Here is a 14,496-nt window from a genome sequence, read left to right as displayed (position 1 = left end):
ATCAGAAGTCATTGACAAGTTCAAAAACTTTGGGTGACAGCGGAAGCAGTCCACTGACAACTAAATCCCTTCTTCCTCTTGTACCCAAACTCCTGCAAACCACCCCACCAACTCCCTCAATGTCAATTTCCTCCTTAGACAGGAACGCCAATAGTCCTGCAGGCCATGTCACTGGCAAGACTGACGAGTCCTCTCCTAACTGGGATTCCTCCGATGGATCCTTGAGTGGAACGCCTACTGCTGCTGGCGCTGCTGGGAGTCGATCGTCATCCCAGAGGGGAATTCGGAAGACCACTTGTACTACTTCCAGTAAGCAATTGACTGTCCAACAGTCCTTTGCGAGGAAGATGAAATATCACAGCAGTCATCCTGTTGCAAAGCGGATAACTCAGGCCTTGACAACTATGTTGGTGTTAGACGTGCGTCCAGTATTCGCCGTTAGTTCACAGGGACTTAGAGAATTTCTTGAGGTAGCGTGTCCCCGGTACCAAATACCATCTAGGTTCCACTTCTCTAGGCAGGCGATACCGAGAATGTACACAGACGTCAGAAAAGATTCACCAGTGTCCTAAAAAATGCAGTTGTACCCAGTGTCCACTTAACCACGGACATGTGGACAAGTGGAGCAGGGCAGACTAAGGACTGTATGACTGTGACAGCCCACTGGGTAGAAGTATTGCCTCCCGCAGCAACAACAGCAGCAGCGGCACCAGTAGCAGCATCTCGCAAACGCCAACTCGTTCCTAGGCAGGCTACGCTTTGTATCACCGCTTTCCATAAGAGGCACACAGCTGACAACCTCTTACGGAAACTGAGGAACATCATCGCAGATTGACTTACCCCAATTGGACTCTCCTGGGGATTTGTGACATCGGACAACGCCACCAATATTGTGCGTGCATTACATGTGGGCAAATTCCAGCACGCCCCATGTTTTGCACATACAATGAATTTGGTGGTACAGAATTATTTAAAAAACCGACAGGGGCGTGCAGGAGATGCTGTCGGTGGCCCGAAGAATTGCGGGCCACTTTCGGCATTCAGCCACCGCGTGCCGAAGACTGGGGCACCAGCAAACACTCCTGAACCTGCCCTGCCATCATCTGAAGCAAGAGGTGGTAACGAGGTGGAATTCAACCCTCTATATGCTTCAGAGGATGGAGGAGCAGCAAAAGGCCATTCAAGCCTATACATCTGCAAAGGAGGGGGAATGCACCTGACTCAAGCGCAGTGGAGAATGATTTAAACGTTGTGCAAGGTTCTGCAACCCTTTGAACTTGCCACACGTGAAGTCAGTTCAGACACTGACAGCCTAAGTCAGGTCATTCCCCTCATCAGGCTTTTGCAGAAGCAGCTGGATAGATTGAAGGAGCAGCTAAAACGGAGCGATTCCGCTAGGCATGTGGGACTTGTGGATGGAGCCCTTCATTCGCTTAACCAGGATTCATGGGTGGTCAATCTGTTGAAATCAGAGCACTACATTTTGGCCACTGTGCTCGATCCTAGATTTAAAGCCTACGTTGTATCTCTCTTTCCGGCAGACACAAGTCTGCAGATGCTCAAAGACCTGCTGGTGAGACACTTGTCAAGTCAAGCGGAACGTGACCCGCCAACAGCTACTCCTTAATTTTCTCCCGCCACGAGCTACCAGAAAAAGGATCAAATTTCCAAAACCACCCACTGGCGGTGATGCATGGCAGTCAGGAGCAAGTGCTGTCATCTGGTTTCGGACTGAAGGACCTGCCAACAATTACTGACATGTCGTCTACTGTCACTGCATATGATTCTGTCACCATTGAAAGAATGGTGGAGGATTATATGAGTGACAGCATCACAGTAGGCATGTCAGACACTCCGTACATATACTGGCAGGAAAAAGAGGCAATTTGGAGGCCCTTGCAGAAACTGGCTTTATTTTACCTAAGTTGCCCCCCCTCCAGTGTGTACTCCGAAAGAGTGTTTAGTGCAGCGGGTCACCTTGTCAGCGATCGGCGTAGGAGGTTACTTCCAGAAAATGTGGAGAAGATGATGTTCATCAAAATTAATTATAATACATTCCTCCGTGGAGACATTTACCAGCAATTGCCTCCAGAAAGTACACAGGGACCTGTGATGGTGGATTCCAGTGGGAACGAATTAATAATCTGTGAGGAGGGGGATGTACACAGTTAAAGGGGTGAGGAATCGGAGGATGAGGAGGAGGTGGACATCTTGCCTCTGTAGAGCCAGTTTGTGCAAGGAGAGATTGATTGCTTCTTTTTTGATGGGGGCCCAAACCAACCAATCATTTCAGCCACAGTCGTGTGGCAGACCCTGTCGCTGAAATGATGGGTTTGTTAAAGTGTGCATGTCCTGTTTATACAACATAAGGGTGGGTAGGAGGGCCCAAGGACAATTTCATCTTGCACCTCTTTTTTTTATTATTTGCATCATGTGCTGTTTGGGGACTATTTTTTTAAGTGCCATCCTGTCTGACACTGCAGTGCCACTCCTAGATGGGCCAGGTGTTTGTGCCGCCCACTTGGGTCGCTTAGCTTAGTCATCCAGCGACCTTGGTGCAAATTTTAGGACTAACAATAATATTGTGAGGTGTGAGGTGTTCAGAATAGACTGGAAATGAGTGGAAATTATGGTTATTGAGGTTAATAATACTATAGGATCAAAATTACCCCCAAATTCTATGATTTAAGCTGTTTTTGAGGTTTTTTTTTTAAACACCCGAATCCAAAACGCACCCGAATCCGACAAGAATTCTTAAGGGAGGTTTTGCCAAAACGCGTCCGAATCCAAAACACGACCGCGGAACCGAATCCAAAACCAAAACCCGAAAAATGTCCGGTGCACATCTCTAGTATAAATTAGAGATGAGCGGGTTCGGTTCCTCTGAATCCGAACCCGCCCGAACTTCAGTTTTTTTACACGGGTCCGAGCAGGCTCGGATCTTCCCGCCTTGCTCGGCTAACCCGAGCGCGCCCGAACGTCATCATCACGCTGTCGGATTCTCGCGAGGCTCGGATTCTATCGCGAGACTCGGATTCTATATAAGGAGCCGCGCGTCGCCGCCATTTTCACACGTGCATTGAGAGTCATAGGGAGAGGACGTGGCTGGCGTCCTCTCCGTTTAGAGAAGAGAGAGACACAGTATTTTGGGGAGCATTATTAGGAGGAGTACTACTATACTGTATACTACTATACTACTTGCTGAAGTGATATTTATACTAGATTAGATAATAGATAGTGTGACTGTAAGTGTATTATCTGACTTGTGGGGGAGACACTGACAGTGGGGAGCAGTTAGAGTCTGAGAGCAGGACTCAGGAGTACATATAACGTACAGTGCACACTTTTGCTGCCAGAGTCAGTGCCACACTGCCATTGTTGTGACCACACTGACCACCAGTATAATAATATATTTTGTGATTGTCTGCTTAGGCCTCGGAGTACTAGTTGCAAGTTGCAACGTGACCTGAAGTGACCACCAGTTTAATAATCAATCACCACCAGTTTAATATATATATATATATATATATATAATTGTATATAATATATATATATATATAATATTGTATACCACCTACCCGTGTTTTTTTTTTTTTTCATTCTTCTTTATACATACTACTATAGTAGCTTACTGTAGCAGTCTGTGGTGCTGTGCTGACCTGACAGTGTCCAGCAGGTCCGTCATCAGTCATTACATAATAAATATATATAGTACCTGTCCGGCTGCAGTACTAGTGATATTATATTGATTTCATCTCATTATCAATAATTTATCATCCAGTCTAGACTCTATATTAGCAGCAGACACAGTACGTTAGTCCACGGCTGTAGCTACCTCTGTGTCGGCACTCGGCAGTCCATCCATAATTGTATACCACCTACCCGTGTTTTTTTTTTTTTCTTTCTTCTTTGTACATACTACTATAGAGTATAGTAGCTTACTGTAGCAGTCTGCGGTGCTGCTGAGCTGACAGTGTCCAGCAGGTCCGTCATCAGTCATCATTACCTAATAAATATATTATCTACCTGTCCGGCTGCAGTACTAGTGATATTATATATACATACATATATATATTGATTTCATCTCATTATCAATCATCCAGTCTATATTAGCAGCAGACACAGTACGTTAGTCCACGGCTGTAGCTACCTCTGTGTCGGCACTCGGCAGTCCATCCATAATTGTATACCACCTACCCGTGTTTTTTTTTTTTCTTTCTTCTTTGTACATACTACTATAGTATAGTAGCTTACTGTAGCAGTCTGCGGTGCTGCTGAGCTGACAGTGTCCAGCAGGTCCGTCATCAGTCATCATTACCTAATAAATATATTATCTACCTGTCCGGCTGCAGTACTAGTGATATTATATATACATACATATATATATATTGATTTCATCTCATTATCAATCATCCAGTCTATATTAGCAGCAGACACAGTACGTTAGTCCACGGCTGTAGCTACCTCTGTGTCGGCACTCGGCAGTCCATCCATAATTGTATACCACCTACCCGTGGTTTTTTTTTTCTTTCTTCTTTGTACATACTACTATAGTATAGTAGCTTACTGTAGCAGTCTGCGGTGCTGCTGAGCTGACAGTGTCCAGCAGGTCCGTCATCAGTCATCATTACCTAATAAATATATTATCTACCTGTCCGGCTGCAGTACTAGTGATATTATATATACATACATATATATATATTGATTTCATCTCATTATCATCCAGTCTATATTAGCAGCAGACACAGTACGGTAGTCCACGGCTGTAGCTACCTCTGTGTCGGCACTCGGCAGTCCATCCATAATTGTATACCACCTACCCGTGTTTTTTTTTTTTTTCTTTCTTCTTTGTACATACTACTATAGAGTATAGTAGCTTACTGTAGCAGTCTGCGGTGCTGCTGAGCTGACAGTGTCCAGCAGGTCCGTCATCAGTCATCATTACCTAATAAATATATTATCTACCTGTCCGGCTGCAGTACTAGTGATATTATATATACATACATATATATATTGATTTCATCTCATTATCAATCATCCAGTCTATATTAGCAGCAGACACAGTACGTTAGTCCACGGCTGTAGCTACCTCTGTGTCGGCACTCGGCAGTCCATCCATAATTGTATACCACCTACCCGTGGTTTTTTTTTTTCTTTCTTCTTTGTACATACTACTATAGTATAGTAGCTTACTGTAGCAGTCTGCGGTGCTGCTGAGCTGACAGTGTCCAGCAGGTCCGTCATCAGTCATCATTACCTAATAAATATATTATCTACCTGTCCGGCTGCAGTACTAGTGATATTATATATACATACATATATATATATTGATTTCATCTCATTATCAATCATCCAGTCTATATTAGCAGCAGACACAGTACATTAGTCCACGGCTGTAGCTACCTCTGTGTCGGCACTCGGCAGTCCATCCATAATTGTATACCACCTACCCGTGGTTTTTTTTTTTTCTTTCTTCTTTGTACATACTACTATAGTATAGTAGCTTACTGTAGCAGTCTGCGGTGCTGCTGAGCTGACAGTGTCCAGCAGGTCCGTCATCAGTCATCATTACCTAATAAATATATTATCTACCTGTCCGGCTGCAGTACTAGTGATATTATATATACATACATATATATATATTGATTTCATCTCATTATCAATCATCCAGTCTATATTAGCAGCAGACACAGTACGTTAGTCCACGGCTGTAGCTACCTCTGTGTCGGCACTCGGCAGTCCATCCATAATTGTATACCACCTACCCGTGGTTTTTTTTTTTTCTTTCTTCTTTGTACATACTACTATAGTATAGTAGCTTACTGTAGCAGTCTGCGGTGCTGCTGAGCTGACAGTGTCCAGCAGGTCCGTCATCAGTCATCATTACCTAATAAATATATTATCTACCTGTCCGGCTGCAGTACTAGTGATATTATATATACATACATATATATATATTGATTTCATCTCATTATCATCCAGTCTATATTAGCAGCAGACACAGTAGGGTAGTCCACGGCTGTAGCTACCTCTGTGTCGGCACTCGGCAGTCCATCCATAAGTATACTAGTATCCATCCATCTCCATTGTTTACCTGAGGTGCCTTTTAGTTGTGCCTATTAAAATATGGAGAACAAAAATGTTGAGGTTCCAAAATTAGGGAAAGATCAAGATCCACTTCCACCTCGTGCTGAAGCTGCTGCCACTAGTCATGGCCGAGACGATGAAATGCCAGCAACGTCGTCTGCCAAGGCCGATGCCCAATGTCATAGTACAGAGCATGTCAAATCCAAAACACCAAATATCAGTAAAAAAAGGACTCCAAAACCTAAAATAAAATTGTCGGAGGAGAAGCGTAAACTTGCCAATATGCCATTTACCACACGGAGTGGCAAGGAACGGCTGAGGCCCTGGCCTATGTTCATGGCTAGTGGTTCAGCTTCACATGAGGATGGAAGCACTCAGCCTCTCGCTAGAAAACTGAAAAGACTCAAGCTGGCAAAAGCACCGCAAAGAACTGTGCGTTCTTCGAAATCCCAAATCCACAAGGAGAGTCCAATTGTGTCGGTTGCGATGCCTGACCTTCCCAACACTGGACGTGAAGAGCATGCGCCTTCCACCATTTGCACGCCCCCTGCAAGTGCTGGAAGGAGCACCCGCAGTCCAGTTCCTGATAGTCAGATTGAAGATGTCAGTGTTGAAGTACACCAGGATGAGGAGGATATGGGTGTTGCTGGCGCTGGGGAGGAAATTGACCAGGAGGATTCTGATGGTGAGGTGGTTTGTTTAAGTCAGGCACCCGGGGAGACACCTGTTGTCCGTGGGAGGAATAGGGCCATTGACATGCCTGGTCAAAATACAAAAAAAATCAGCTCTTCGGTGTGGAAGTATTTCACCAGAAATGCGGACAACATTTGTCAAGCCGTGTGTTGCCTTTGTCAAGCTGTAATAAGTAGGGGTAAGGACGTTAACCACCTCGGAACATCCTCCCTTATACGTCACCTGCAGCGCATTCATAATAAGTCAGTGACAAGTTCAAAAACTTTGGGTGACAGCGGAAGCAGTCCACTGACCAGTAAATCCCTTCCTCTTGTAACCAAGCTCACGCAAACCACCCCACCAACTCCCTCAGTGTCAATTTCCTCCTTACCCAGGAATGCCAATAGTCCTGCAGGCCATGTCACTGGCAATTCTGACGAGTCCTCTCCTGCCTGGGATTCCTCCGATGCATCCTTGAGTGTAATGCCTACTGCTGCTGGCGCTGCTGTTGTTGCTGCTGGGAGTCGATCGTCATCCCAGAGGGGAAGTCGGAAGACCACTTGTACTACTTCCAGTAAGCAATTGACTGTCCAACAGTCCTTTGCGAGGAAGATGAAATATCACAGCAGTCATCCTGCTGCAAAGCGGATAACTGAGGCCTTGACAACTATGTTGGTGTTAGACGTGCGTCCGGTATCCGCCGTTAGTTCACAGGGAACTAGACAATTTATTGAGGCAGTGTGCCCCCGTTACCAAATACCATCTAGGTTCCACTTCTCTAGGCAGGCGATACCGAGAATGTACACGGACGTCAGAAAAAGACTCACCAGTGTCCTAAAAAATGCAGTTGTACCCAATGTCCACTTAACCACGGACATGTGGACAAGTGGAGCAGGGCAGGGTCAGGACTATATGACTGTGACAGCCCACTGGGTAGATGTATGGACTCCCGCCGCAAGAACAGCAGCGGCGGCACCAGTAGCAGCATCTCGCAAACGCCAACTCTTTCCTAGGCAGGCTACGCTTTGTATCACCGCTTTCCAGAATACGCACACAGCTGAAAACCTCTTACGGCAACTGAGGATGATCATCGCGGAATGGCTTACCCCAATTGGACTCTCCTGTGGATTTGTGGCATCGGACAACGCCAGCAATATTGTGTGTGCATTAAATATGGGCAAATTCCAGCACGTTCCATGTTTTGCACATACCTTGAATTTGGTGGTGCAGAATTTTTTAAAAAACGACAGGGGCGTGCAAGAGATGCTGTCGGTGGCCAGAAGAATTGCGGGACACTTTCGGCGTACAGGCACCACGTACAGAAGACTGGAGCACCACCAAAAACTACTGAACCTGCCCTGCCATCATCTGAAGCAAGAAGTGGTAACGAGGTGGAATTCAACCCTCTATATGCTTCAGAGGTTGGAGGAGCAGCAAAAGGCCATTCAAGCCTATACAATTGAGCACGATATAGGAGGTGGAATGCACCTGTCTCAAGCGCAGTGGAGAATGATTTCAACGTTGTGCAAGGTTCTGATGCCCTTTGAACTTGCCACACGTGAAGTCAGTTCAGACACTGCCAGCCTGAGTCAGGTCATTCCCCTCATCAGGCTTTTGCAGAAGAAGCTGGAGACATTGAAGGAGGAGCTAACACGGAGCGATTCCGCTAGGCATGTGGGACTTGTGGATGGAGCCCTTAATTCGCTTAACAAGGATTCACGGGTGGTCAATCTGTTGAAATCAGAGCACTACATTTTGGCCACCGTGCTCGATCCTAGATTTAAAGCCTACCTTGGATCTCTCTTTCCGGCAGACACAAGTCTGCTGGGGTTCAAAGACCTGCTGGTGACAAAATTGTCAAGTCAAGCGGAACGCGACCTGTCAACATCTCCTCCTTCACATTCTCCCGCAACTGGGGGTGCGAGGAAAAGGCTCAGAATTCCGAGCCCACCCGCTGGCGGTGATGCAGGGCAGTCTGGAGCGACTGCTGATGCTGACATCTGGTCCGGACTGAAGGACCTGACAACGATTACGGACATGTCGTCTACTGTCACTGCATATGATTCTCTCACCATTGAAAGAATGGTGGAGGATTATATGAGTGACCGCATCCAAGTAGGCACGTCACACAGTCCGTACTTATACTGGCAGGAAAAAGAGGCAATTTGGAGGCCCTTGCACAAACTGGCTTTATTCTACCTAAGTTGCCCTCCCACAAGTGTGTACTCCGAAAGAGTGTTTAGTGACGCCGCTCACCTTGTCAGCAATCGGCGTACGAGGTTACATCCAGAAAATGTGGAGAAGATGATGTTCATTAAAATGAACTATAATCAATTCCTCCGTGGAGACATTGACCAGCAGCAATTGCCTCCACAAAGTACACAGGGAGCTGAGATGGTGGATTCCAGTGGGGACGAATTGATAATCTGTGAGGAGGGGGATGTACACGGTGATATATCGGAGGATGATGATGAGGTGGACATCTTGCCTCTGTAGAGCCAGTTTGTGCAAGGAGAGATTAATTGCTTCTTTTTTGGTGGGGGTCCAAACCAACCCGTCATTTCAGTCACAGTCGTGTGGCAGACCCTGTCACTGAAATTATGGGTTGGTTAAAGTGTGCATGTCCTGTTTATACAACATAAGGGTGGGTGGGTGGGAGGGCCCAAGGACAATTCCATCTTGCACCTCTTTTTTCTTTAATTTTTCTTTGCGTCATGTGCTGTTTGTGGAATGTTTTTTGGAAGGGCCATCCTGCGTGACACTGCAGTGCCACTACTAGATGGGCCCGGTGTTTGTGTCGGCCACTAGGGTCGCTTATCTTACTCACACAGCTACCTCATTGCGCCTCTTTTTTTCTTTGCGTCATGTGCTGTTTGGGGAGGGTTTTTTGGAAGGGCCATCCTGCGTGACACTGCAGTGCCACTCCTAGATGGGCACGGTGTTTGTGTCGGCCACTAGGGTCGCTTATCTTACTCACACAGCTACCTCATTGCGCCTCTTTTTTTCTTTGCGTCATGTGCTGTTTGGGGAGGGTTTTTTGGAAGGGCCATCCTGCGTGACACTGCAGTGCCACTCCTAGATGGGCCCGGTGTTTGTGTCGGCCACTAGGGTCGCTTATCTTACTCACACAGCTACCTCATTGCGCCTCTTTTTTTCTTTGCGTCATGTGCTGTTTGGGGAGGGTTTTTTGGAAGGGCCATCCTGCGTGACACTGCAGTGCCACTCCTAGATGGGCCCGGTGTTTGTGTCGGCCACTAGGGTCGCTTATCTTACTCACACAGCTACCTCATTGCGCCTCTTTTTTTCTTTGCGTCATGTGCTGTTTGGGGAGTGTTTTTTGGAAGGGCCATCCTGCGTGACACTGCAGTGCCACTCCTAGATGGGCACGGTGTTTGTGTCGGCCACTAGGGTCGCTTATCTTACTCACACAGCTACCTCATTGCGCCTCTTTTTTTCTTTGCGTCATGTGCTGTTTGGGGAGGGTTTTTTGGAAGGGCCATCCTGCGTGACACTGCAGTGCCACTCCTAGATGGGCACGGTGTTTGTGTCGGCCACTAGGGTCGCTTATCTTACTCACACAGCTACCTCATTGCGCCTCTTTTTTTCTTTGCGTCATGTGCTGTTTGGGGAGGGTTTTTTGGAAGGGCCATCCTGCGTGACACTGCAGTGCCACTCCTAGATGGGCACGGTGTTTGTGTCGGCCACTAGGGTCGCTTATCTTACTCACACAGCTACCTCATTGCGCCTCTTTTTTTCTTTGCGTCATGTGCTGTTTGGGGAGGGTTTTTTGGAAGGGCCATCCTGCGTGACACTGCAGTGCCACTCCTAGATGGGCCCGGTGTTTGTGTCGGCCACTAGGGTCGCTTATCTTACTCACACAGCTACCTCATTGCGCCTCTTTTTTTCTTTGCGTCATGTGCTGTTTGGGGAGGGTTTTTTGGAAGGGCCATCCTGCGTGACACTGCAGTGCCACTCCTAGATGGGCACGGTGTTTGTGTCGGCCACTAGGGTCGCTTATGTTACTCACACAGCTACCTCATTGCGCCTCTTTTTTTCTTTGCGTCATGTGCTGTTTGGGGAGGGTTTTTTGGAAGGGCCATCCTGCGTGACACTGCAGTGCCACTCCTAGATGGGCCCGGTGTTTGTGTCGGCCACTAGGGTCGCTTATCTTACTCACACAGCTACCTCATTGCGCCTCTTTTTTTCTTTGCGTCATGTGCTGTTTGGGGAGGGCTTTTTGGAAGGGCCATCCTGCGTGACACTGCAGTGCCACTCCTAGATGGGCACGGTGTTTGTGTCGGCCACTAGGGTCGCTTATCTTACTCACACAGCTACCTCATTGCGCCTCTTTTTTTCTTTGCGTCATGTGCTGTTTGGGGAGTGTTTTTTGGAAGGGCCATCCTGCGTGACACTGCAGTGCCACTCCTAGATGGGCCCGGTGTTTGTGTCGGCCACTAGGGTCGCTTATCTTACTCACACAGCTACCTCATTGCGCCTCTTTTTTTCTTTGCGTCATGTGCTGTTTGGGGAGGGTTTTTTGGAAGGGCCATCCTGCGTGACACTGCAGTGCCACTCCTAGATGGGCCCGGTGTTTGTGTCGGCCACTAGGGTCGCTTATCTTACTCACACAGCTACCTCATTGCGCCTCTTTTTTTCTTTGCGTCATGTGCTGTTTGGGGAGTGTTTTTTGGAAGGGCCATCCTGCGTGACACTGCAGTGCCACTCCTAGATGGGCACGGTGTTTGTGTCGGCCACTAGGGTCGCTTAGCTTAGTCATCCAGCGACCTAGGTGCAAATTTTAGGACTAAAAATAATATTGTGAGGTGTGAGGTATTCAGAATAGACTGAAAATGAGTGGAAATTATGGTTTTTGAGGTTAATAATACTTTGGGATCAAAATGACCCCCAAATTCTATGATTTAAGCTGTTTTTTAGTGTTTTTTAAAAAAAAACACCCGAATCCAAAACACACCCGAATCCGACAAAAAAAATTCGGTGAGGTTTTGCCAAAACGCGGTCGAACCCAAAACACGGCCGCGGAACCGAACCCAAAACCAAAACACAAAACCCGAAAAATTTCAAGTGCACATCTCTAGTATAAATACCTCCTACTTCCTAGTTAAGTGGGCAGGATGGGGATATAATACCAGATTCGCGGGTCCATAAGAAGGGGGTGAGTATAAATTTACCTGAACAGTGTCATTTTAGCCTTTCCCAAGAGACCCGCGATTTGCTGCATTTTGTCATGATGGGAACGGAGGCTAATGACGTGGAGAGTCCGGCACAGCTTGCACAAGCTGGGTATAAATACAATTAGGAACTTGGAAGAAGGAAGAAATGATAATAATGATATTTATATAGCACTTTTCTCCCAATAGGATACATGTGCATTTAAAAAACACAAGATACAAAATGAACCTAACAGGAAAGAGAACTAAGAAACTGGGTTGTACAGTCATTTGTTAAAGAACAAATGTATATTAGTGAAATGTGTGAGGAAACAGGAAAGTCTTGAGTATGTCTCTGAAGAATTAGAGATTAAGGGACCTTTCGCACTGTGCGGGGAAGCGAGTTCCATAGAGTCGGAGCCGCAATGCTGAAAGCTTGACCCCCAAATGACTTATGGGAGATTCTAGGTAGTCCTTCATATACAGATTGCAGTAAGTGAGCAGGGCAGTAAGGAATCAGTAGGCACTTGAAGCCTGGAATAATATATATATATATCTCCTATATATTTGCCCAAGTCTGTGACTCTGTGCCCGTAACGCTGGGCGGAGTCACAGGCACAGATCTGGCCAGGAAGAGTCCCCTCCCTCTCTCCGCCCAGTCCCCTCCCCATCTCCGCCCAGTCCCCTGTCTCCCTTCTCCTCGTACACTCTCTCTGGTGACACCGCAGCCGCTGACTGTGAGCGGAACTCACACTACCCGCCTCACAGACTAGCGGCTGCTGCAGAGTTCAGGGGGACATGCTGAGCACTGGCAGCTGCTCTCGCTCCGTCTCCCACCCGCGGCATCCACCCGTCACTTACCCGCGGTCGCGGGTGAAAAGGGGGCGTGGCTTCGCGGAAGGGGGCGTGACTTCGCGTCCCGACCCCCGTTTTCGGCACAACTCGCCCCCCCCTCCCACCCGCGGCAACCACCCGCATCTGCCTCCCACCCGCGGCTTCCACCCGTCACTTACCCGCAGTCGCGGGTGAAAAGGGGGCGTGGCTTCGCGGAAGGGGGCGTGGCTTCGCGTCCCGACCCCCCCCCCCCGTTTTCGGCACATTGTGGGTCGGGGCATACGGCCTTCACCTGGACACTGCTGAATCTGCAGTGCTGGCTTCTGCACTGTGACAGGAGCCGGCACTTTGGTGTCACCCCTCAGAGGGTAACACCCGGGTGCGGCCCGCACCCACGTTGTGGCGCCACTGCTCCCGCCCCCACCCGTAGCACAAACACCCGCCGCATCCACCCACCACCCGCGGCACTCCCGTCCCCTCCCCCACCCAAAGCACAAACACCCGCGCCACCCACCCGCGGAACTCCCGCCCCCTCCCCCACCGGTAGCACCAACACCCGAGGCAAACCAACCGCATTCGCCCCCCACCAGCGGCACTCCCACCCGCAGCACCAACACCCGCGACACCCACCGCATCCACCCACCACCCGTGGCACTCCACCCCCACCCGCAGCACCAACACCCGCACCACCCGTGGCACTCTGCCCCCTCCCCCACCCCCAGCACCAACACCCGCTGGCCCCCCCTACAGCACCCAACGCATCCCCCACATCCGCTCCCACCCGCGGCACTCACGCCCCCACCCGTAGCTCCCACACCTGCAGCACCCCCCGCCCCTCCCCCACCCGCTGCAACCCTGCCCCTCCCCCATACCCACCTCTCCCCCCTGCTGCACCCTTCACCCAACCCGCACCACCACCGCAACTGTCCCATCCTGCACCCACCCCTCCTGCACCCACCCCTCCCCCACCCGCACCACCTCCCCAACCCTCGGAACCCCAGCTGCTGCCTCCCACCACCCAACTGCACCACCACTGCTCCAGCCCCTGCCCCCCCTCCGCACCTGTCCCCCACCCACAGCACCTCCCCCACCCCCATCATCTACAGACACCTCCCCCACCCCCAGCACTTCTACAAACCATCACCCAACCTCCCCCTCTGCAACCCCAACTCCCCCTACATCGCCCCTCCCCCACACACAGCACCTCCAGACCCCCTCCTTCATCCACAGCCTCCTGCACCTGCCCCTCCACCACCAGCATCTACAGACCCCATCCACACCCCCTCCCGCCCCCCCCCCCAACCCACCCGCAGCATCCTCACACCCGCCCCTTCCCCACCGCCGCACCCCTCCCCTGCCCCTCCCCTACCCGCCGCAGCTGCACCAACCGCCCTACCCCAACTGCGGTATCCCTGCACCGGCACCCTCCCCCACCCACTGCAGCAGCACACCTGGCCCACTACAACCGCCGTAACCCCACACCCACCACTCACTCATCCACAGCGCCCACGGACCCCCTCCCCCATCCGTGCCATCCCCGCACCCGCCCCTCCCCTAGCTACCGCACATCCACATCACCTACCCCATCCAGATCACGTACCCCACCCGCAACACCCCCGCCACTCCCACAACCACAGCACCTACCCGCTCGCATTATCTACAGGCACCCTCCACATCTGCGGACCTCCCACACCTGCCCCTTCCCCACCCGCAACACCTCTGGACCACCACCCGA

This window comes from Pseudophryne corroboree, chromosome 8 (genome assembly GCF_028390025.1).
Source record: "Pseudophryne corroboree isolate aPseCor3 chromosome 8, aPseCor3.hap2, whole genome shotgun sequence".
Classification (NCBI taxonomy): domain Eukaryota; kingdom Metazoa; phylum Chordata; class Amphibia; order Anura; family Myobatrachidae; genus Pseudophryne; species Pseudophryne corroboree.
Note: the sequence above shows the minus strand (reverse complement) of the source record.